Source organism: Carassius auratus, unplaced genomic scaffold (assembly GCF_003368295.1).
Source record: "Carassius auratus strain Wakin unplaced genomic scaffold, ASM336829v1 scaf_tig00215206, whole genome shotgun sequence".
In the NCBI taxonomy this organism is placed as follows: Eukaryota; Metazoa; Chordata; class Actinopteri; order Cypriniformes; family Cyprinidae; genus Carassius; species Carassius auratus.
In genome coordinates, this window is record NW_020527983.1 from 34116 (window position 1) to 47500 (window position 13385).

Here is a 13385-nt window from a genome sequence, read left to right on the forward strand (position 1 = left end):
ACAGAGCACACCTCATAGACTCAATCACAGCTATTCAAATCGGAAAATTTAACATTTGGTTAAAAATCCAAACAGACATGGTCTGCACAGACCGTCCCATATTCTTGTGTGCTATATACCTTCCCCCAGCTGAGTCCCCCTATTACAGTGAAGAAACCTTCTCCATCCTGCAGGATGAGATTAGCCATTTCCAGACTAAAGGAAATGTGTTAATGTGTGGCGATCTAAATGCCAGAACTGGAAATGAACCAGACTTTGTCAACATGCAGGGAGACAAATATATCACAAACACCAGCCAGTCTCTGCCCTCATACCAGCTAAGAAACAATTCTGACAAATCAACAAACAAAAGTGGGAGAAGCCTTCTAGAGCTCTGTCGGTCTCTGGGCCTGTATATAGTGAACGCTCGCATACGAGGAGACTCTTTTGGTTGTTACACCTTTAATTCTTTCTTGGGCAACAGTACTGTAGATTACTTCATCACAGACATTGACCCAGTGCATCTCAGAGCATTCACAGTCAGTCCTCAAACCCCTCTGTCAGACCACTGTAACATTACACTCTATTTAAGACCAACTCATAGCAACGAATCACACAGACAGCCCTCTCATTTACTCAAGCTGCAACCACCCTACAAGTGGACAAATAACAGCACAGAAAATTATCAGAATGCATTAGAAAGTCAAACAATCAAATTACTATTAGACAATTTTATAATGAACACATATCCACAAAATAAAGTAGGCATAAATCTGGCACTAAAGGACATTACAGATATATTCCACCAATCAGCATCCATGTGCAATTTGAAAAAATCATTAAAAAGAAAACCAAAAAAACACCAATGAGAAGTGGTTTGACGAAGAGTGTAAAAGAATTAGATTGACAGTACGAAATCTTTCAAATCAAAAACACAGAGATCCTGACAACTCCGCCATCAGTATCACGAAGCCCTTAGACTGTACAAACAAACTCCAAGAGTAAAAAAGGAAGAGCATACGGAACAATTATTTCAAGCAATGGAGGAATCAATAAATACCAATAACTTCTGGAACAGCTGGAACACTCTCTATAGAGCACAAAAAGAAGAATTGGCCATTCAAAACGGGAACATATGGAGGACACACTTTGAAAATCTGTACAAAACAACTGAAACAAATCCTGCTCGAAATGAATTAAAAACCAAATTAGAAATCCTGAAAGAAAAGATTAAAGACAATCAGAACCCCCTGGACTTTCCAATCACAGTAAATGAGCTTACCGATAGACTACATGTGCTAAAACCCAACAAGGCATGTGGCATCGACCGAATATTAAACAAAATGATAAAATACACCAACGACCAATTCAAAGAGGCAATAATCAAATTATTCAACCTTGTTTTGAGAGTAGGATTTTTCCCCGACACCTGGAACCAAGGCTTAATTACACCAATATTTAAACAAGGAGACAAATATGAGCCAAACAATTACAGAGGCATATGTGTCAATAGCAACCTGGGGAAAATATTCTGTTCGATTATCAATATGAGATTGCAAAACTTTCTCAAAACCCACAAAATCCTGGACAAAAGTCAAATTGGATTTCTGCCCAAACACAGAACATCGGACCACATCTACACCCTCCACACTATCATTGATCGACATGTATACCAAAATAAATCCAAAATCTTTGCTTGCTTTATTGACTTCGAGAAGGCTTTCGACTCTATCTGGCATGAAGGACTCTTTCTAAAACTCCTGGAGAATGGGATTTGAGGGAAAACATTTGATTTGATAAGCTCCATGTATAAAAACAATACATGTGCTGTAAAAATAGGAAATAAACGAACAGAATTTTTCTCCCAACAACGAGGAGTCAGACAAGGTTGCCCATTGAGCCCCACTCTATTTAACATATATATAAATGAATTAGCCAAAGCCTTAAATAATTCGACTGCCCCCGGCCCAACCCTGATGCAATCAGAAGTTAAATGTCTCCTCTTTGCAGATGATTTAGTGATTCTGTCAAAAACAAAAGAGGGACTACAGCAGCTCCTCGACATCGTACAGACATTCAGTCAAACGTGGGCTCTCAAAATTAACCTCGCAAAAACTAAAATAATGATTTTTCAAAACAGATCCAGATGTAGGGAAAATAAATACATCTTTCGAGCAGGAAACCAAGTCCTCCAACACACCCATGAATACACCTCTCTGGGACTAAAACTGAGTTCTACAGGGAACTTTAATCTGGCTGTGAATGAACTGAAGGCAAAAGCACTGAGAGTCTTCTACATGATTAAAAACACTATTCGACATGAAATTCCAATTCAAACCTGGCTAAAAATCCTAAAATCAATAATTGAACCAATTGCTCTGTATGGCAGCGAGATATGAGGACCTCTAAAAACCCAAGATTTTTCAAAATGGGAAAAAGAAGAAATCGAAACTCTGCATACACAAATTTGTAAAAATATCCTAAAAGTAAACAGATCAACGCCAAACAACTCGTGCAGAGCTGAATTAGGACAATACCCCTTATTGATCAATATCCAAAAGAGAGCGGTGAAGTTCTACCAGCACCTGAAGCGCAGCGAGCCGAGCTCATACCAGGCTGAAGCCCTGCGGTGTCAGGAGAGAGAGAGAGAGAGACAGAGAGAGAGACAGAGAGAGAGAGAGACAGAGAGAGAGAGAGAGAGAGAGACAGAGAGAGAGACAGAGAGACCTTTGACCTTTCAAAAACCCTTTAATAACAATAAACAAATTTTCATTACACAGTTACACAATTAAATCCACAAAACTATCAAAAATTACAAAAGCTTACACCTTCCTTTCCAAACAACCATCACTTATCATACATAAAATTCCATTTAAACACCAAACTTCTTCAAAAGTAGTCAATTTTCCAATAAGTTTATAATATGCAAATTCAACCATTAAACGGGCAGAGATCAAACCTTTGTATGTTAAAACAATATTTGTGGAACCTTTTGCCATAATTTTAGCTTTTCTTGTCAACCATATGCTTAATTTAGCTTGTCCATACAAATAATTCAGAAATACATCAACATTCCTTGTTTTATACCGATACTTAGGACCAAAAATAAAACCTTCTTCACTAAAAGCATGACCCAACATATCACACCATTCTTTCAACACTAAAAAAAGTGACCCTAGTCTATCACATTTTAAAAATAGATGAGACAAAGTTTCAGTTTCAGAACAAAATGGGCAAGTTTCAATAACACTGGAGTCCAAATGAGCTTTATGTTTATTTGTGGCTACTATTCCATGTATGATCCTCCACTGTAAATCTCCAGTTCTCTTATCTATGGGAACCTTATACAAAGTTCTCCAGCTTCTTTTAGGTGAAAGATCTATACCAAATATTTCTTGCCATTTGGACTCACATACTTGTTTCAATTCTTGAAAGTGCATTACTTTTACACAAACATAGTACATAGATTTCTTGCCCACCTCATGAAAATATTTAAGTTCTGGAGTGTTAAAAGTGAGTAACTTTCCCTCATCCTCCTGCCATGAGTCCACAGAAACTTTTACTTCCAATTCCGGGAACTCTTTCACATTATTATCCTCATTTTGTTCTAATAGTTCCTTATCGAGAGCACATTTAAATTCAGAAGGCACAGCTTCCACAATTTCATTTAAAAGTCTTTCAGAAAAACGTAAGGATTTAAAACCAATCTTCGTGGCAATATCTTCTGGGGATAACCACCCTTTCTCATTCAGAAAAGAGGACACCTTGGTAAAACCTGCTCTTACAAGTGCATTTCTCATTGAAACAGAGTTCAAAATTTTTACAGATAACACATGATTGTACATTATGGGTTCTTCTTTTCCCCAGAAACCTTTGACAGACCCTTCTTTTCGAGAGTTTGAAAAAACTTTCCAAACTCTAAGCATTGTTTTATAGAAATGTGTTAGACCGGTTACTTCCACTCCATCAAGATCCATTAAAAACAGATGTCGATCAAGGCCCAAACGTCCTCCTTTTCTCAACAAGCCACAGGCTACATCTGTCCAGCTGACGTGCCTTTTATACAAGAGCCTTTGAGCAGCCTGTAATCTAAAAGCAGCAACTCTGCATTCAATGTCAATAAGTCCTTGTCCTCCTTCACATATTGGTAAATACAGGACAGCTGCTTTCAGCCAGTGCTGTCCTGACCAAAAAAAATTAACCAACTGTCTTTGGATATCCTTTACAAGATTAGGAGGAGGATCCAAAACAGCCATTTTATGCCACATTGAAGATGCAATAAGGTTATTTATTATCAAAACTCTTCCTCTATATGATAATCGAGGGAGAAGCCATTTCCAATTGGACAAGCGTACACACATCTTCTCCATCAATCCATCCCAATTCTTCCCTTTATATAAATCAGAACCTAAAAAAACTCCTAAAAATTTAATACCATCTCTACTCCATCTAACATTTCCAGGCAACTTTGGTACTGAACTTGTAGTTCCACACCATAAAGCTTCACATTTCCCCCAATTTATTTTAGCTGAAGAAGCCTTTTCATAACACTGGATACAATTCAATACTCTCTGTACATCTTCTTTATCCTTAATTATCACAGTGAGGTCATCAGCATAAGCAGAAAGTTTAATAGGTTTATTAAAGGATCCTTCAATATGTAAACCTTTTAATGACGTTCTTAATTTACACAATAAAGGTTCAATAACCAAACTATAGAGTTGACCCGAAAGAGGGCAACCCTGCCTTATCCCCCTTCTGACTTTAATGGGTGCACTTAAACCTCCAGGCACTTTTATCATACATTCTGCTTTTTCATATAGTAATCTAATCCATGAAATAAAAACATCTCCAAAGCCATATGCATTTAAAACATCAAACAGATAAGAATGATCTACTCTGTCGAAAGCCTTTTCTTGATCTAGGGATAATATCCCTAGATCAATATTATTTACCATTGAATAGTCAATGACATCTCTTATAAGGAACAAATTATCTCTAATGTACCTGTTTTTTATACAATAAGACTGATCCTTGTGAATGAATTCTCCCATATGTTCATTCAGTCTATTGGAAATACACTTAGAGAAAATCTTATAATCTGTAGTTAATAAAGCTACAGGCCTCCAATTTTTAAGTAAAGTTAGATCACCTTTTTTTGGTAGCAGAGAAAGAATTGCTCTTCTGCAACTAATAGGTAAACATCCTGTTTGTATTGAATATAAAATCACATCATAATAGTCTCTTCCAATAATTTCCCAAAAGGAATTAAAAAATTCAGCGGGAAGCCCATCTAATCCAGGGGATTTTCCGGTTGATAATTCTTGCACAGCTTTAGTTACTTCCTGAAAACTTAAAATAGAATTCAAGTCTTCTTTATGCTCTGATTTAAGTTTTGAAATTGGATCTAAAAGTTCAGTTTTACTATCTAAATCTGTTATATCTATATCATACAACCTAGAATAAAAATCAACAACACATTTACTCATTTCAGATGGGCCATAAAATAAATCACCTCTTTCATCCCTTAAACACAACATTTGTTTCTCTTGACACACTTTTCGTTCTAAATTGAAAAAGAAGGATGTTGGTCCATCAATATCCCTAATATGAGAAAAACGAGCTCTGACAAGAGCTCCTTTTACTTTTTCTTGCAGTAAATTTTCTAACTGTAGCTTTTTTTCATTAATAACATTTTGTAATTGATTTTCATATCTTTCCAACATTCTATTTTCAATTTCAAAAATCTCATTTTCAAGTTCCTTAATCATATTTCTCATTCTTTTTGAGGAATAACAAGTATATTGTTGACAGAAAACTTTAATTTGGGTTTTCCCTACTTCCCACCATTGTATTATATCTCTAAAATCATTTTTACGCATCTGCCATATTTGCCAAAAAAAATTAAAATTTGCACAAAAAACAGCATCTTGTAACAGCTTTTTGTTAAAATGCCAATATGAACCTACTTTACATTGCTTTGACAATACACAATCTATTGTAATCATTTTATGATCTGAAATAATATTAGGAATTATATTAGCATTACAGATTCTATTCCTTGAATTATTAGAAATATAAAACCTATCTAACCTTGCCCCATGAACCTGTCCTTCAGAAACCTTCACCCAGGTATACTGTTTTAAAGATGGGTTTTCAGTTCTCCAGATGTCGTTTAGCTCGAAACTTTTAACAATGTTTGCCAAAACAGATGAAGACTGATAGTGCATTTCTTCGTTATTTCTATCAATATTAAAATCTAAAGTACAATTAAAATCTCCTCCCATAATAACAATATCTTTTGATTTTAATGTATTTAAAACTTCCTTAATTTTCTTAAAAAGAACAATTCTCTCAGACCCTTTATTATTGGCATAAACATTTACAAAAATTATATTATGGGTATTTAATTCTGCTTTTACAACTAATAAACGACCTGGCTCTATCTCTTGCTCCGATAAAATTTTAACCTTACAGTTAGGACTAAAACATATAGCAACACCCGAGCTAACATTGGAGCCATGACTAAGAATATACTTCCCATCCCACCACAAGCCCCATTCTACTTCATTGCTTTTATCACTATGGGTCTCTTGAAGAAAAGTCACTCCAATATTTTTAAATGTTAAATACTCTGAAACCAAGGCTTGTTTTTTCCTATCTCTAAGGCCATTTACATTCAAAGATGCTACTCGCAATGGCTCCATAAGACAGGAAAGTAAAGAAAACCAGAGAATAAAGGAAAAACAAAGAGACAGACAAAAAGCCATTTTGATTATTTAAGATTTCTCCTAATTTCCTTTCCTCTTTTATTTTGCCTAATCGTAGCTATATGTTTTTTCAACCGAAAGCGTTTCTGTTGCGATAACACAGAAAAATTATACATTTTCCGCGCCCACACAACTGAAGCAACGAATTTGTCAACATCTGGGAAATAATCAGCAACATTTACCTTTTTACCTTTTGTTTCATCCAAAAACTCATTAATCTGTTCCACATTATATAAATCATCACCTACCTTTGGGCAATCAGATATATCAGAACAACAATCATCATCCTTTCCTCCATCATCCTGAGTCTGACTCATTGATAAAACTTCATCAAAACCTACATCTTCAGCCGTATTCACCACCTCTACATCCTGACTCACTGATACGACCCCATCAGAAAGCACATTTTCAACAACCGTCGCCGCTTTTACGGCTATTTTACTACTACAGCAAGGCTGCTCTTCTTGCACAAACCCAGCAGAATCACTAGAAATTGCACTCACCTCATTCTCTTCACCAGTATCCACGCCTTGGCCTTCTGACACTTTCTCTGGTTCCCGATTAAGATCACCCTGACTTTCCGTTGTATTTTCATTTGCCACCGCTTGTTCTTCTCCTATCCGAATCTCCTCTGGTCTATTTTTATGCGGACACGAGAATCGTTTGTGACCAATATCACCGCACTCAAAACACCTCAAGCTTTCCGTGCTTGCATATAACACATAAGAACTATCCCCATCATTTACTCTAAAAGACACATCCAAAGTTTTATCCTGAGAATTTAAAAACATGTGAACTTGCCTTCTAAACGACATTACATGTTTTAACGCTGGATTCTTGCACCCTAAAGGTACCACCTTAACTGGACTGGATACTTTCCCAAAACGAGATAATTCTTTAACAATCACTTCACTTTTAATGAATGGAGGAACGTTTGAAATGGTTACTTTGGTAGCCGGTGCATACAGCGGCGTTACTGGCACAAACATTCCTTTCACCCAAAGCCCATTTTCAATTATCTGATTAACGTGTTGCTCAGTCTTCAAAAAAACCACGACAGCTTTGTTCATTCGCGAGGCCGAATTTATATTTTCGTGACCAACCTGATCACCAACTACAATCAACACGTCCTCAATCGAAGCGGTCGGCTCCGGTACACATCTAAACCCATTCCGGAGAGAAACCGACACCGTTCCCCCCGAAGAAGACGCCATGCGGACGCCAAAAAAAAAACCCGGGAAGAAGAAAAACAATACCCTCTAAACTAACCTAAACCTAAACACAAAAAATAATAAGAAAAAAGAAACACACTTTCAGTATGTTTTTAGAAATAAAGAAAGATTAGAAAAAACAACAAGAAGCGCTCTCACACACGTCCACTCACGCAAACTCATTCCACTAGAGGGAGACAGAGAGAGAGAGAGAGAGAGAGAGAGAGAGAGAGAGAGAGACAGAGAGATTTTTTTTGAGATTTCAAACTTCTTTATTTTTCAAAACATGAGTTCTCTACAACACAAATAAACCCATTTCTGAAACGAAAAAGAAAAAAGCATGATTTAACTGAGAACAGTCCCAAAAAACAAGACATTTTCCACTACAGAACATAAAACATTTTTAAGACACCAAATGTTTATGAACTCCTCTACATTATTTGTGGTACTGTAGAAATCAAAATCAACTTTCAATCTAGCTTTCACCATTCTAACAAAAACAGTATTTATGTCAAAGTCTAAGGACTCTTCAATCTTATTTCTTCTACTGAGGTAGATAGCCATTTTTGCTTGACCAAATACAAAATTAAACAATTGACATTTCACTCTCCTTTTTTGACTATAACTAAAACCAAGAATAAATAAATTCTTAGAAAATTTCTCTCCAAACATCATGAACATTTGTTGCAACAACTGAAAAAAAGAGCACAATCTGCTACAATCCAAAAAACAGTGGTAAACTGTTTCCCTCTGCAAACAAAAAGGGCACTCTTCACTTACATTAGGATTAATGATGGAAATAAAAGCATTAACAGCCACACTACCGTGTAGGATTCTCCACTGTAAATCCCCAACCCTTTTGGTCAACGGTGGTTTGTAAATCGCTCTCCATACTGGTCTGACCTCATTGTCAAGCCCCAAATGGGCTCTCCAAGGAGTGTCAGCCCGACCACTTAATTTGACTTTATTTACAATTTTTACAAACATTTTATACATAGTTTTTCCTCCCATGTCTTCAAAATCATTTGTGAGAGTCTCTCTGGACTCTAACAGTTCACCAGTACAGTCTTTAAAATCAGGAGATAGAGTCAATGCTGGAAAAGAATCATCAACAACTGGTTGACCTTGTCCATTACTGTAGTCATTTAGCAAAGATAATTCAGTCTTTGTGAGTTCGCACTTCCAAGTGCTAAGCATTTGATTTATGATCCTGATCGATCTAACTCCAACACGAGAAGCTAGAGCTGCAGTGTCGATCAAATTTGGTCCACACAGATCAACCACATGTCTCAGTGTAACAATCCCAGCCGTACAGAACGACTGCATCACAGAAGGTCCTGTTATGTGTTTTAAGTTGAAACGAGTTCCATTCACCACTGGCTCTTTCAACAGCCATGACAGGGACTCACAGCTTGCCACTCTCTTTTTATGGAACATCCCCCACACGGTGAACAGTCCATGGTAGAACTTTGGGAGGTTAGACAGCTTTTGAGCACTCAAGTCCATTAAAAACAAAGGCTCAGCAAGACCCAAATTCCCACCTCGGATCAATATGGTTCTGGCTAAGGGTCTCCAGACAAGGTCTACGGGCCCAACAAGAAGTGTCTGGATAAACTGAAGTCGGAAAGTGGCACCCCTACTGGCGAGATGAATAAGTCCCTGCCCTCCTTCCTCTTTTGGCAGAAACAGTACACTCTGTGGGACCCAGTGCAGCCGGTCCCAGAAAAAGTCCACCAGCACTGCCTGTATCTTAGCCAGCAGTTGTGCAGGAGGGTCTACGCATGATAACCGGTGCCACAACATTGATGACACTAAATTGTTGATCACTAGTGTTCGGCCCCTAAAGGACATGTGTGGCAAGATCCATTTCCATTTTTTGAGACGTCCTTCGACTTTATCTAAAACATTTTCCCAATTTTTACATAGAAAAGTATCATCTCCAAGATAAACACCAAGGTATTTAAAACCACCCTTGTTCCAAATTAACCCGGCAGGTAAAACAAGTTTTCTGCTCAACTCATTACTATTCGTTAAAGCTTTGCTTTTCTCCCAGTTAATTTTGGCAGAGGACAATACGCCAAACCCATTAATATTTTCTACAAGGGTGTCAATATCTTCTTGTTTTTTGACAACAACAACAACATCATCGGCATAAGCAGATAATTTAAAAGAGGTTTCACATCCAGGAAGGTTTACACCAATAAGAGATTTTCTTAGTTTGTGCAGAAGAGGCTCTATGGCCAAGGAGTACAGCATGCCAGATAATGAACATCCTTGTCTGACCCCCCTATGAACTTTAAAAGGAGCACTTAAACCACCGTTGATCTTTACAATACTCTCAATGTCACTATACAAGACTCGAATCATGTTTATTAAACCAGAGCTGAACCCAAACGCACCCAACGTTTGCCACAAATACTGGTGCTCGACTCTGTCAAAAGCCTTTTCTTGGTCTATTGAAATCATACAAATTTCACAACCCAATGAATTGGAGAGGTCCAAAACGTCACGAATTAAAATAACATTGTCAGATATCAACCTATTGGGTATGCAATACGTCTGGTCAACATGGATAACATGCTGCATAACATTTTTCAGTCTCATTGCCAACACCTTCGACAAAAGTTTGTAATCAGTGCAAAGCAGAGCAACTGGCCTCCAGTTCTTTATCTCTTGTAAATCTCCTTTTTTGGGGAGAAGAGTGAGGATTGCTCTCCTACAACTCAAAGGTAAATGTCCTTTTCTTAAACTGTCTCTGAGAACAAGCAACAAATCTTTGCCAATCACAGACCAGAAAACTTTATAAAAGTCCACAGGAAGTCCATCAATGCCCGGAGATTTACCGCTTTCTAGACTCTGCAACGCAGAATATAATTCATCAGCGGAGATCGGTGCATCCAACTCCATGTTGGCCTCTTCGGAAACCTTAGGTAAGCCCTCATAGAAAGACTGCGCCACCTCTGGTCTCTCTTGGAACTCACTCTTAAAAAGCTTCTCATAAAAAACAACTACAGATTTACGGATGTCCACAGACTCCTGCAGCAATTGTCCAGTACTGGCAGACCGCAGAGAGTGCATTAGTCTCCTTTGTCCATTTTTTTGTTCAAGGCCAAAAAAAAAATGAGAAGGTGCATCCATTTTGGCTATATTTTGATGACGTGAGCGAACCAGAGCACCTTGACCAGAGAAACCCAACAGGTTAGATAGAGCTGACTTTTTCCTTTTTAGAGCTTTAAAATGTTCTATTTCTCTTGTTGAGTCTGCCAAATCTTGCAGCTTCACTATATCACTCTCCAAAGCTTTCATAGATCTAGTCATGTCTCTTGTGACATTAAGAGTATATTGTAGGCACAGCTGTTTTATTTTGACCTTCCCTATGTCCCACCACTGTTGTAATGAAGTGTACTCAGATTTTTCTTTTGTGTAACCACTCCAGAAATACTTAAAAGTATCTTTAAAAGCATGATCAGAAAGCAAGGATACATTGAAATGCCAATAGGCACTTTTACATTTAACATCCTTAACAAAGATATCAACTTGTACGAGACAATGATCTGAAATGCCAACTGGGTGTATTGAACACCCTTTTAGTACATTACTCTGATGTTTGAAACAGTAGACTCTATCAAGCCTAGCCAAAGACAAAAAATTATCTTTAACATGAGACCAAGTATACTGCCGCTGAGTGGTGTGAAAAAACCTCCAAACATCACATAAATCATTCATCTCAATTACTTTTACAAGACAATTCTTACTGGCTCCATGTGGTTCTGGGTGGTTTCTGTCTAGAGCTGCGTTCTCAGTGCAGTTAAAATCACCACCCAGGAACATGTATCCATCAGCACTACATTTGCTCATTACATCATTGAGAGTGTTTAAAAAGACCACTCTTTCTGGGCCTACAGTAGGAGCATAAACATTTATGAAAGTCATTTTTACACATTCAAACACAGCTTGTATTTTTAACAAGCGACCTGGAATTATTTCCTCAGTAACACAAGAGATGGGTAAAAAATCTTTAGAAAACAAGATACCCACTCCACCACTATTACTACACTTATGACTGAGAAAAACTTCCCAATCTTTCTTCCAGGCAGTTTCATTTTCAGCTGTGCTATGCGTTTCTTGTAAAAAAATTACATTCAGTTTTTTAACTTTAAACAAACTGATGAGGGAAACTCTCTTCACATCCTCTCTCGCACCATTAACGTTTAAAGAACCCAACTTTATGTCACACATAGCAAATGTTAAGTTGCATTTAAACAGAACAGAGAGGTTAACACAAACAAAGAAAAAGAAAAACAAAAGGCACTTAACCATCATTAGCTAATTGTGCTCTCGCTTTTATCATAAATTTTTTTAAACGAAAAATTTCCTGGTCTGTAAAGGTCAGTTGGCCTGAGTTTTCTTTATTTTTCATGAAAAACTTGACTGAGTCAATGAACAACTTTAAATCTGGAAAAAACTCATCAATTTTAACTGATCTCAAACCTTTGGTTCTTTGTAAAAAAGACTGAATTTTAGTGAAAGGGTAAGCACTCTCCACGTTCATCTGTGTGTCTCCACTAACATCACTTTCAGACTCTTGTGTGCTCATCAACACATCATCTGACTGAGAAGAAATGCTCATTGGATTCGTTTTTGATACTTTTGTAACTTGTTCAGTGTTTGATTTATTTTCTGGATTGACAGTTTAGAAATTTCAGCATCCAACAAAGCATCTTCTTCATTAAACAACACTGACTCAGCTACTCTAGTCGCGGTTTGACTAACATTTTGATCCTCTTTTAAAACATCTTGTGCGTTTTGATCACTCGCTACACTTTCTGTCTGCTCATTCTCCTGATCACTATCATCTCGGTTTTCTTCCTGGACCGTTCTCTGCGGTTCCACGGGTAAAGAATTTTTGCTTTCGGCCCGTACGGGCGGCAGATCCGCTACAGCCCGCATCGCACCTGCTCTCTCTGGGCACGAGCGAATCACGTGACCAACAATTCCGCACCCAAAGCATTTCATCGTCTCTGATGTTACATGAACGGTGTAATCAAAGTCATCAACCTTAAACTTAAACACTAAGTTTAACTCTTCATCGCTCTTTTTAAGAATCATGTGCACATGTCTCCTAAAAGACACAACGTGTTTAAGATGAGGAGATTTACAGCTGATAGGGATCATCTTTATCGGAGTCACTAGTTTTCCGTGTCTCCCTAGTTCTTTTTCCAAAAGTTCATTTTTCATAAACGGAGGTACATTCGAAATGATGACTTTTTTGGCAGGGTTCACTAGAGACAAAACTGGTGTGTATGTATCTTGAATCACAACTCCACTTTCAAGTATCTGACTTACTTTGTCCACACTGTCTAAAAAAATCACAACGGCACTATTCATCCTTGAAGCCGATTTAATACTGTCATATCCGACAATC